The sequence below is a fragment of the Zonotrichia albicollis genome, chromosome 5, assembly GCF_047830755.1.
Source record: "Zonotrichia albicollis isolate bZonAlb1 chromosome 5, bZonAlb1.hap1, whole genome shotgun sequence".
Classification (NCBI taxonomy): domain Eukaryota; kingdom Metazoa; phylum Chordata; class Aves; order Passeriformes; family Passerellidae; genus Zonotrichia; species Zonotrichia albicollis.
Genome location: NC_133823.1, coordinates 19,567,805 through 19,580,526, shown reverse-complemented (window position 1 = coordinate 19,580,526; position 12,722 = coordinate 19,567,805). Strand labels below are relative to the sequence as shown.

The 12,722-nt window shown below is 38.4% G+C and overlaps 1 long non-coding RNA gene across 2 annotated transcripts in view; it reads right to left on the bottom strand.

Annotated features, from left to right (window-relative positions):
• Positions 1–12,722, bottom strand: part of LOC113458959 (uncharacterized) — a 203,235-nt gene that overhangs the window by 62,353 nt on the left and 128,160 nt on the right. Inside the window, exon 1 of one of the 2 annotated variants that reach the window (XR_012580386.1) lies at positions 4,586–4,675. The exons of the other annotated variant lie outside the window; for it this stretch is intronic. This is a non-coding gene — a long non-coding RNA (uncharacterized LOC113458959). Of the gene's footprint in view, positions 1–4,585; positions 4,676–12,722 lie in introns of those variants that run through there. 2 annotated transcript variants of the gene reach the window in all.

Sequence of the window (12,722 nt, the reverse complement as noted above, 5' to 3'; positions counted from 1 at the left end):
GTGGATACACTGTCAGTAAAGCAGCATCTTTGCATGTGCGTCGCTTACCTTAAAAGCAATATTTTATTATCAAGCTAAAAAGTCATATGTCTTTTCCACTAAATGGGAGAGGTGAAAATCAAAGGAGAATATTGCAAATTACCTGCAAGTGGCCATGCTGTTCACTGATCATCTCTAATGCAAACAGAATGCCCAGTGCACAAAAAACAGCCTGCACAATTTCAAATCCAAAATTTAAGCAACTCCATTAAATACCTTCAACAGTTGAAGTCAATTAATTTGGAGTGGCAGCATACAAGTAGCCTTATTTGTTTTATTTATGAGTTACTTGTCTCAGGTCTCACCTTCTAATAGGAACTTAGGCTGCTGCCTCTAAACACATGCCTTCTTGAAAGTGAATTTTAGTGCTCCTGAGAGATACTACAGTTTGATTTCTGACTCCAGGTCACAAGACTATCAAGTGAATTTCTATTTTCTCACTTTTCTGGGCAAGCAGGTCAGGGGGTCTCCTGTGAGACTGATTAAACTAGACAAAAAGTGGATCATGCTCTGTCTGGATAAAAATACTTGCTTGAGAATCACAGTGGTAAAAGCTAACACTAGTCCAAATAGTCTTGTAAGGGGTAGGAGGACTGGAACGCAACTGGCTTACAAGAACATTTTAATTACTGTAACTGTAGTTCAATCTATACAGAAATACCATAAAACGCCTGGTGGAATATTTTCATGCCACATCTAGATTCATTAGCTCATTTAAAACGCAGTGCTAAAACCAGTGCATTAGCTGAGGTCATTACAATACTGCTATCAGATCATTTCGGTGCTTATGCTAATTAAAATGATGGCACTATGAAAGAAGAAACCCATCTTGTGAGGTTCAAAGGCACTTTTGGGCAGAGGAGTTACATTCCCTTGGCTGCATGCCCCCGTCATGTCCCCTGAATGGGGCTGCCCTTGCTGCAGGCCCTTGTTAGGGGTAAGTACAAACATATTTGTAGAAGATGGTGTCCCAGAGAAATACAGAAGTACTGGCAACTTGTCAGAACCCAGGATATTCCTCTGGCTGCCCTGGAGGACTTGAGACCCTGGCAGGGGGCTCAGAGACCTTGGCACGGAGTCAAAGACACCTGTGCCTTCGATTTTAATCCATGGAAACAATTACCAACTTTGTGCCAAGAATTACAAGCCACAAGGGCTTGAACAGAATGACAGTGAATTTACCACAGGGTGGAAAAGTAGAATTTTGGGGCTTTTAGAATAGGGGTCCAAGAGGCAAGATGGAGGAAGCTGGGCGTGTTCTGTCTTTCTCCTTCTTATTCTTGTCCTCCATCTTCTGCTGTGATGGTGGCACTTTTGGATTGGTTTAGAGTAGAGACAAACTGTCTACCATAGGTGATAGGTATTGGAAAACTATTGTAAATAAACCTGACCTGCCAGCCAGACCTCAGCGGGTTGGAGAAAGAATTTCATAGATAAGAAATAGTAAGTAAACAACCTTGAAGAACAGAACCGACACATCTTGGCTTCTCCTTCTTTGGTCTTGGGGACGGGAAAAAGAGACTTTCTAACACCTTGGGGTCATCTCGACACCAGGGACCTCATCAGCAACTAAACATTTGGTGTTTACTTTTCCAGGGAAAGGACAGTCTTGAGAAGTCACCTTGGTTTGTGTAATCCCTGCCATGGTAGACACCAGGGAAATCCTGCAGACCACTTCAAAACAACTAACTTTCCTGCGACCAGTTTGAATCTTGAATCCCTACTTTAAGCACTTCTAGGCATGGTGTGACTTGATTTACCCCCAGAAACTGAGATGCTTTTTTTTCTACTAATTTTCTTTTTTTCACAAGCACGGAGGTGAAAGGGGAGAAAAATGCTAACAAGAGTTAAGAACCCATTATGAAGTTCTCCTAGGTGCTGCAGTCCCCTATTGCTACCAGGAGGCAATAAAATATTTCCTACTTAGACCCAATGCTGTGCCTTCTTTAGAATGCAAAATAACTTGTACTCCCTGCAGCAAGGTTAACAATAAAAAAAACCAACTCTGATATAGCTTTAACATTTGTAAAAACAGCTACTTTACAAATTCTTTTGACATAACTGCTATTTCAAAGTCTACTAAAGGTTATAATGGATTTAGAGTTATGTACTAAATCTGACTGGCCATTACAACATAATAGCTAGATACTTATGATAAAATCTTTGTGTAGGTAAGATAAAATTAGCTTCAAATTCTTAGCTTTACAGAGAAAATTTCATTACAGATTTCATTTTTTAAAGCTTCACAGTCAGAAAAAACAAATATGAAAAGGCAAAAAGATTCATCAGTTTTTAAATGTATGAGAAGTTACTGAAGCAGAACATGAACCAGCCTGTTTGTAGTTTTATGAAAGAAATATTCAAAGTGCAGTTTAGACCTTTCTTTTCACAGAGATCATGTTCTATCTTCTATTCCTTCTTTGCTATATTGTATCAAGAACACAAAAGTCATATTGGCCGTGATTACAAGAGATTATATAGTTTTACAGCTTCATACACAGGAAAATGCTATGGCGTTTCTGAGCAGATTAGAGAGCATACACAGAAATTATGTCATTTCAAAAAATGAAGAGTAGGATTGATTTTCATTGAGTTGAATAAAACTTTAATGGCTGAGATCATAAGTGGAATTCAATACATGTCAGAACTTCACACTTTAGGTTAGAATTAAAGCCACACCTTCCTTAGGGCACAGGTCTAGATGAGATTCTGATAACTGCTTAAGTAAACTTGAGTTTGGCAGGAAGCAGTTTTACCTGAATTCAGAGCCACATACCCCCTAACGTGATGTCTAACTCCAGTGCCACTGTAATAACCTAGTGCAGAGCATGGGGAATTTTTCTGAGTGGCTTGATTTGATTTCTTTATTTCAGCAACACATCTAATCTGATATAAATATTGCTGTGGATGCCTTAGAGCTTGTATACTTTGATACATTTACCCACCAGCTAGAGAGCAAAGATAGTTTATTCCCTTAAACCTGTAACAACATGATTCCTCCAGATGGACTCCAGCCCTGTGTATCCAGGAGTGGGTCTGAAGCAATGACTTTGATTAAAAAGCGCTGTTTCATAACCAATTTTTAAATCATTTGTGCTACAGAATTAGATCTTTTGATTGCAGAAGGTGTTAGCACAGTTCAGAGAGAAAGATGGGATCCAAAAAGAGTCATGAGTCAATTAGACATAAAGATGCTGTAGTGGATGGTGGACTCACGTAAGTCTTCTGTTCAATAGTAGATACCAAGGAAAAGCATGGGAAAAGGCCATTAGGGTGGAAAACATTATAGGATGGAGGAAAGACTAGCCAAAGAGGGAAATGGAATTTAAGACTAAAAATGAATAAGATGTCATTCTCATAGGTAGAAGAGAATAACTCAAATTGAGTGCCTGGATTGATGTATCCATTAACCTGAGAACATTGTGGCACTGAACTGAAGTTTTAATTCTTCCGCTGTGGCAGGGACAAAGATAACTGTGAGAGCAGGCAAGGGTTCCATGGAAGCAGAGTAGCAGAGCACATCAGTTGTATAATCTTCTTGTGATTTCGTGTTGGGGTACCTCTAGGCTCTCAGAGCACAAAAGATCTGTGTTCCTGGCTTGGGTCACACCTCAGCTGTGTCTGGGCTCTGCATTCAGTCAAGAGCCAGGCATGAACCTGAATGTCCTGTTGGTGAGGCCTTTGAAAGGATACTTGGATACAGCCCCCAAAACTAGCCTCAGGTCATCTTATTAGGCAGCTTGTTTTCAACAAGGTGGTGATGAGCAGCCTGTGACAGGCTGTGCTCCTTGCCAGCCACCATGTGTGTTCCCAGCAAAAGACAGTAGGAAGTTAAGAAAGAAACTGAGGCAGTAGCTCAAGTTCTGATCTTTAGTTTACCTTGGCTTGCATCCAAGATTCTTAAAGGAAAAATGAAATACTAAAATTTTGATTCAAAGATGGTATAGTATTCTCAAATATGTTCAGGAAAGGGGATAATGTAATTATCAACAACATTTATAAACAATTTGTACAGAAATTTGTATGCACATCTGAAATAAGTATTTTATCTAAAAATAAGTACTTCTCCTGCCATTTTCTAAGTGAAACCTGCCCTAATAGTGTGAATTTTAGGCCCTCTTGAAATGAGGTGACATTTTTATACAGGTGTCCATAAAGTGATATCGTTCAATTTATGGAAATAGCAGTGGAGTCTACTTTGTTTGTTTGTTTGCAAACTCGCCTTGGTATTATCTGCCAAACCCCAATTAAACATACTTTGGTATCATATAAAAAGTGTGCATATGCACCAACTAAGCAGAAGACTTAATTAGCTGAAATATGCCAGCTCCATACCAAGGGAACGATGAATATTCATTGACTCAGTTACAAAACAGGTAATCAACTATTCCCTTTATGAATTATGTCAATAGCACCATCAGTTACTGCGTATTTTCTCAGAAAGCAATTTTTAAAAAACATTCCAAGTGCACAGTTCATGCCTCTTGAGAATTATACACACACACACACACCATCTATATGCATTTAGGAATATAAATAAGCATACCTGAAATTATTCTGGGCTTCTGAACACCATTAGACACTTAAAAGTGCAATGGTCCTAGAAACTGGACTTGGCAGTTCACATTAAGTTTCATTTGTACACTCAGGACTCAAAGTTGAAAGTACACAGGAGCAACACATATTTTGCAAGCCCATGGGACACTTATGCAACCAGACTGAAGGCATGCAGAGTCAGTATTTGTGAGAAAAGTTGTTCCTTCAGGCTGAAAGGGGAGTAGGAAAGTAGAGCATGGCAGAGGAAAAAACAGCTCTAATGCAGAAACAAAGAACTAAAATTTTGCTTTGCTTGCTGTTGGTCTGTATGAATAAGAATCATACCTTTTCTGCCCCCTCATTTCATGGAGGTATGATCTGCAAGCAGCTGTATTACCCTACAGCTTTGCTGAAACTTATTATTTACTGCTGTATGTCGCCACTCAAGGTTGTTGTGCTGTGTGTGAAAATCACCATAGAAGACAGAGAATGAGTCCCTACATCTCCCTAGAACTAGTCCATATTACTTTGGCATTTTCCCATGATAGCACTTAGCTTTTTCCTACTTAAAGCCCTAGTGATTAAGAAATAAATTGCTTGTAAGAAAATGCCTTGCCTCACTGAATTGCTCTTACAAACAGTTACTGAAAGGTCTCTGAAAATTACCAGTGGTTGCCAGTATTTCTCTTCCTGTGGGCATCTGTGACACAGCTTCAGGACTGGGGCAACACAGAACACAGAGGAAAACAGAAGCTGTGCCAAAACCAGAACAAGCTACAGCCAAAGGCCTGGTGGCTTCTGGATAAAAATGAGCATGCAAAACCAAATCCTGTCTATACGTCAATACAACCCTCATGGTGTGGTTAGCACTCCCTTAAATATGTAAATATTTATTGCTCTTCTAGAGATTGAGGTCACTTGTCTCCATAAATTCTCAATAGGTACGTGATCAAATTGTGGAGGTTCATTTTCATATTTATTGTATTACCAAAGATACAATGCTTTTAGCATCTGCTTCACATGGTCCTTATTGCTGACTGCAGAGAGAAATGTTAGCAGCTCTCTCTAAACGGCAAAAATAACAATTCTCAGGAGAGATGTTAAATCAGGGTAGCTACTATGCTTCTAAACAGATAATACAGACATTGTATGATTTTTGGGATTCTAAGGTGGTTTGAAGATTAGTGAAACTCAAGGTATTCATAACGTGGGAAATGAATTGGTAGAGAATTTTCAAAGAAAATTGTGGCAGATGTTTTTGTCTTTACAAATAGTTTTCTTGCATTATGGCCATCAGACTGTTAAACCAGTTATGCTTTCCAGGTTCTTAGGGAACAGTCAACAAATAGCACGGAATTATGAAACTGAAAATATTATAGAATCATTACAGTTGCAAAAAGTATTTAAAATCACAGAGTCCAACCTTTAAGCTCCAGGAATAGAAGAAAATGCCCGAGAAGAAAGTTTTAACACTTTAATTTTGTGAAAGTCCTGTGCATGGGCTGGACAGAGAAAGAAAGGGGCATGTGGCATTTCACAGGACACGGAACAACCAAGTCAGTTCCCTGAATCTGCTCCTCCTTCAGGCTGTCTGACACCTCACAGGATTACAGACTGTTTAAGGTTTAAAGGGACCTCTGGAGGGCATCTGATCCAATCCCTCTGCTGAAGGAGGCTCACCTAGGGACAGCTACCCAGGATCACAGCCAGCCAGCCTTCAAATATCTCCAATGGCACAATTGACAACTGCATAACAGTTGTAATCTTGTATTAGGAGATAAGAACCATATTTCATAATAGAGAAAATTAGAGAAAAATGGAGAGAAGCAGGAACTGGTTCTTCTACTGCTGCTCAGTACAAGGGGTCCAGTGAACACAGGCACTCCTGCTCATTTCCCCAGACTTTGATCTGTCTCCCTTAGGTTTACATAATTTATCCTTTGAAAATTTACAGTCTACACCCAGCCTTTCACAGTCCTTCAGATCTTTGCATTCAGCTTCATTTTCTCATCTCTTTCACTTTGCTGCTTCCTGGCCCTTAGTATACTCTTTCTCTACAGCCAGACACCAATCAGTCACACAAACATTGCCATGCCCATTTACCACAGAATTCTGGCTTTCTTTTTATTTGTTTGTCCAAACTTATTTTCTTTATATGTGCTATTTCATCTTCCTGTTTGCCCAGTCCCAGCATCTCCTTCGGGCCCTGTATGATTCCTCTTCATCTTTTCATACCTATATTCTGATGTGTGTTTTCCCCCTTCAGCTAATTCCCGATTTGATTAAATTTTGTGTGTCCTACAAAAACACCCACACTCCATAAAAACCCAGTCCTGGTCTATTCTAATTTCTCTTCCAACCTTCCTTTTCCTTGAATCCAATAGCTGATTCCTTTTTCTACCATCTTTTTTGTTACTTTTTTCATAAACAGACCTACAACCTGAAGCTAGAACAGACTTTCTGATGTGCAAGCTTTGCAAAGCTTATAACCTTGGAAAACTCATCTTGTACCATAGTCCTCCATGCCATAAATTGTACTGATGCAACTCTTTATTAAGACACGTGTTAAACCACACCACTGAAGCTTCCAAAACAGAAGTGTTTGGCTCAATGGATACTATCCCCAAGATATTCAAAGAGAAACATGATCAACATAGAAAATGTTAATCTCCATTTGAATAAAGTTGAAAAGCACTTGAGAATGTTATCATATAGTGTACAATGTTGGAGAACCTTAAGTGGAAATCCCCATGCAATACCTTGCAAGATAAAGCACAATTTATAAAATATTCTGTTTTCTGTTTGTATCAATAGCCTTGACTTTGCTGTACAGCAAATCTGTAGTTTAATGGTACAACCTGTAATGTTAGTAATCCCCTGAAATAACTCAAATTACTGAACCAAGGAACATCTGCAGAGTGCATGGTCTGTTGCCACTCGAGGAGTAACATGAGACCTGTTTCCTTTACAAATATGTAATTTTTGAAGTACGTGCTTGATCTCAAATGATGAGGAAGAGATTGCATGCATTTCCTGCCTCCCTGTGTGCACTGAGGAAAATAGCTTTAAAGCAGAACACCATCTCTAAAGATTTTCTTTAGAGAGGTTTTCTGTTTGCCTACCTAACAAAAATGAATTGTGCACAATAATCCCAGTGGTGTTTGGCCTAGAAAAAACCCTTTAATATTAAGAGATTACTGAAAAAAATAGAAAGAACTTCCAAAATAGGAGCACATCACTGCTCTTTGACTTTACCTTGCAGACCATTAAAATACAATCTTTGCTGCTTGTAAAACAGGAAAAAAAAAAAAACAAACAAAAAAACCAAAACACAACAACAATTGGGCTATTTTGTTTCCTAAAGTCAGTAAAAGCCCTTAAAGACATAACACATTCCACTGATATGGATGAGAATGCAAATTATTTGTTTCTTACTAGCATCTGCTGGTCATGGGAGAAGAGAAATTAACCATTCTATACCATTCTATACCAACTGACCATTCTATCCATCCTTTCTCAAATGCATATAAGTGGTAACTTTATTCTCAGTTTCAGAAGATTGAAAAACTCAGCAAACGGGATCCCTGGATGCAAAGATATTCTTGTGGTGTTTGTGTGTGCATCAAAACTTGTAAAAACAATTCTCAGTATTTAAGTGAAACCAAAATAGGAAAGCATGCTGCCCATTCAATAGAAGAAGATACTGATCAGCTAAGAAATATAAAGAAATGGAAATCATCTAAGATTAATTTGTACATATTAGATTTAGACAGATAAATTATAATGCTAATTTTTTAAGTATGAAAAAGAACAAATATAAGAAAACTCACCCACTGAAGAAATCAGTAAATAGCTAACTCCTTTCCCCTCCACCTCCAAATTCCCACACATATGCTGGTATTTTTCAATTCATTGTAAACAGGTGTTATAATTTAATCAGAAACAGTAATTTTTACTTAGTAATTTTGTGCTTTAAGGACTTCTTTAACACTGTATGTACATTTGCAATGAGCTTCCTACTCATCTTCTATATAAGTCATAGAACAGAAGTCATTCACTAAGAGTCCTGTTTGTCCCAGTTTCTCTGTAAACCAGTACGGAACTTCACAACTATACTTAGCCCTGTGCTGGATTATGATGAAATTTGATACATAGCAGCACAGATATTTTGCTTACTTCCTCTTTCATGGAGTTTCTGTCACTGGCTCCATAATCATGTACATGTTCAACCTGTTTCAATTGTTTCTCCTCACTTCTCTTTTATCAAGGTGTCTTCCATAGCCATTAATTTAATTTTCCACTCAGCTCTTGTTTCTTTACTCAAATTAATGACCATTATTTAGCTCTCCTGCTGACATTTATGTATCCTTCATGCTACACAAGAGGCTTTCCTTTATTTTGGGTGTGGATGCATGGTGGTGTGCACATGCACACGGTGCTTGTCTGACTCACCCAGCCCTTCTAGAAATATATGCAGAGTCTTGAAGAAAGGTCAGGGGCACACAAGAAAATTATTTTCTTTAAAATATTTCATTTTGCTGTCAGTCTTATCCAGATGAGCTTGCTTTGTCTAACAGAACATAGGCAGCCCTGTGCTGAAAGTATGTGCACATAGAAAGAGATATCATAATCTGAAAATCAGTTGTTAGAAAGACAACTGGATCAAAGCACAATTAAAATTTCTAACAGAGAGATAAGGTTAGCATAATAAGATCACTGAATAGTTTCCTACTCCATTTTTCTGCAGTATAGCCTGTTATTTTCTTTTTTGTTTTTCTTGCTGCAACGTTTTTGCCATTATACAGTATTTAACAAATAATTCTTTACTGACTTGTTAGAATTCAGTGGAGAAGGAGATGAATAGATAAAGGTCTGATAATAGACATAAAAAAGCTCTTCACACTTTGGGAGCTGTAGTTCAATGGATGCATTTAGACAAGCATTTTTATAAGAAAAAGCTATCCTACAAGTGTAGTACTGGCATCAGTGTATGAATATGAAACAGAAGAATTTAAATTCAAGAGGAAATATTGTTAATGAGGAAGAACATGCTTTCTTTCTGAGTTACAAGTTGACTCTCCCATTACAGACTATCACAAATGTGCTGAAATGAATCCCAAGTAATGCATCTCTGTGATTATTACAGTCATTAAATTCACCCTTTCTGTCAGGTCTTTTCCTCCTATTAAGAATTATTAATAACTCATATATAATTTCACACTGCTTACCTTTTCTACAAGGTTGGCTGATCTGCATATCAGCTGCTAACTAAAATCCTTATGCTGTTGAAAGGAAAAATAAATTTCCTGCAACTATACAGTGGCTTGTTTACAGAGTGAATATATTCTAATTAGATCCCTACACAGAAAAATAAACTTTAATATCAAAAGGTATAAAGTAAGTTTTACTTGAACCATGCAGGTGCATCTAGAATATAACATAGGGTCTGGAATGGACTGCATGGAACATAACACAGACCTGCAGCTGCATCACTCAAGAGCCTCAGGCATCTGTGCACTGTGAGACAAATCTAGGGATATGATTACAGAGGAATAAAGTTGTACAGTAGTCCAATTTGGATTGGTTTTTATTTTAACACACTTCCTAGTTAAAGGCTCTAAGGATTCCTTTGGAAAACCTTGTCTCTAAATTATGTTACCTCCAAATTATAAATGCCATGAAATGCCAAGTTTTCATTCCCAGTCAGAACGGCCAGTGAAGTTCACTCAGTTTTGGAATATGCTTTACATGGCATGCAGAATGACCCAGCTGTAAGAAGGGCTTCAGAATATCTTTCCTGCCTAAAACCTGTTTCATATTGGATTAATTCCACCAAATACTTGACTCAAAAAAAATCTGAGTGTTAAAAAAATTAGGTTGGATCCTGGTTTTGATCCTCAAAACTTAGAAATGCTAGAACAGCAGGTTGGTTGGGTTTTTTTCCCTCTAGTGCTGGCACTGCTGCTCAACAATTTATCAGTTGTGTAGCTTTTCCCTGGCATGGGACAGGATCCTGACCTTTTGGATTGCACTGACTGCACTTTGCTATTCAGATGCAAAGCCCGTGGACACAAAATACAGGAAAGGTATAGTAGATGACTTTTATAGTAATCAGAGTATTTCTCTACTTAGCATGAATGTAGATGAGCTCTAACAATGACTGTTATATTTTGCTATGTTGTTGCTGGCAATGTTCAGAGGAAAGAATTATCTAAGCCTATGGTAAGATAAGAGGAGAAAAGGAGTTTAACACAGGGGAAAATACACTCATAGGACTCATAGGAATTACAGAATATCTCCTATTTCATAAAATGTGAATAGGAGTTCAATTTCCACTTAGTAGAACACAATTTGTATTCATGTTCTGGCCAAAAGTCAAATTTCACAGAAAGAAGAATGAATACAGACTCTGCATATGGGCACATGTACTTCAAGTAGCAGTAGCACTTTAATTGATTCTGATACATTGAAAAATTCATCTTTGTATGAAGTTATTTCTATTGATTGTGAAAGGCACACCCAAGCTGCCTTTCTGCTCTCATTTACATCAATTCACTGCCATTCAATTCGGCAGAGTTGAACAGAGAGCAGATTTGGGCTCCCAATGCCCAATCCAAGAAAGGAAGGCTTATAACTCATCCACCGACATGACATTTCCTATTCTCAGGCATGTAAATACAGTTTTGCTGTAACTGTAGGCAAAGAAAGAACTTGAAAAGAATATTTTTAAGTTTATGTTTGTGTGATGCCTGAGACAACTTCAGAAAAACGTGATTTATTTACACTAGACATAAATTCAAGTGGGGTCATTAATCAGTTTTACCAGACTCTAGATACACGATTTTGGTACACAATTTTCCTGTGCCTTTCATCTACTAAGTTCACTGGGGAAAAAACCCAAAATCTGGATTATTTTGTTGGTCTGATATGAAATCCCTGCTTCAGGGCTTCCTTTCAAAAAGAAAATATTTTCCCAGGTAAGCAAGTAGGTGCAATGGTGTGATATTTTTTAATCTAGATATTAAACATACCACACTGCAGTATCTGTGCACCCATCCTTATTGGATCAGTGTCAAATAGGAATTGTCAGCATTATATTTTTATAGTAGCTTGTTTCAGGCATGCATGCAGGCTGCTCTGCATTAGCATGAGCTGGCATGGGTGCTCAAAGGCAGCATCCTGCTCCCACCTTCCCTGGACCAGCTACTCCTCTGCCTCCCTGTTTCTTGTTCCACCCCAAGAGCCAAAGAGAACAACTGACTTGGGTTAAAACTAACTCAGGAACTGATGAAGAACAGTTCTAACCCAGAGCAGCTCCTCAGTTTTATTCCCATAAAGGCTCAGGAGTGTTTGTCCAACACAGAGAAGCATGGAGCAAGACCAGCCCCAGGTTCAGCGACAGTGCTGGTGCCTGGTGACCCAAAGTGTGTGCCACTTGTCCTAGTGTCAGCAGAAGGCGTGTCCCACTTTCTATTTCCATCCCTTGTGACAGCACTGAAATCTTCCAAAGAGGGACTGAGCAATTCAAAGCATGTAACAATCTTTTCAAGCCAGAAAACCAGAAAACAACAAAGAACAAGCTGTTTCTTGTCACCATAGTGATGAGCTCTCTGCAACCAAACAACACAATACTAATATTATTATTGTCATTATTATTGATAATAGCTTATAAGACCTGTTTCAGAAATAACTTGCAGATTTATCTCAGTTCTGTGTGGCAGTAGGGTGTCTGAACACATGTGGGCAATCCACACAGTATAACCACAGTCTTGATTTTCCTTCTGATTCACAACACAGCAGTAGCATTACTAACCCAGCTTACAAGAAAGAAAGAAAATCAGATAATTCTCCTAGCAAGTTTTGGGGCACAGAGAAGGTAGAGGGAAAGTAGAGATGACCATTTTTCCATAAAAATAAGTAAAAGATCTTAAGATTTTTCTTGGCAAATAAGATTCCTCTCCATTTGAATGCTTTCTCTCACCCTCTAGACATTTCTTATTATCACACCTGTTCTGTGTAAATGTCCCTACAAAGCTAACTTCCTTCTCCTGTTCTCCAGACACCTCCACACCTCCTGCAGCTGGTGCACCACATAGAAAATTCCTTTCCTCACAGTCTGTCTGTGAGCTCCCATCCCCATAATGTGC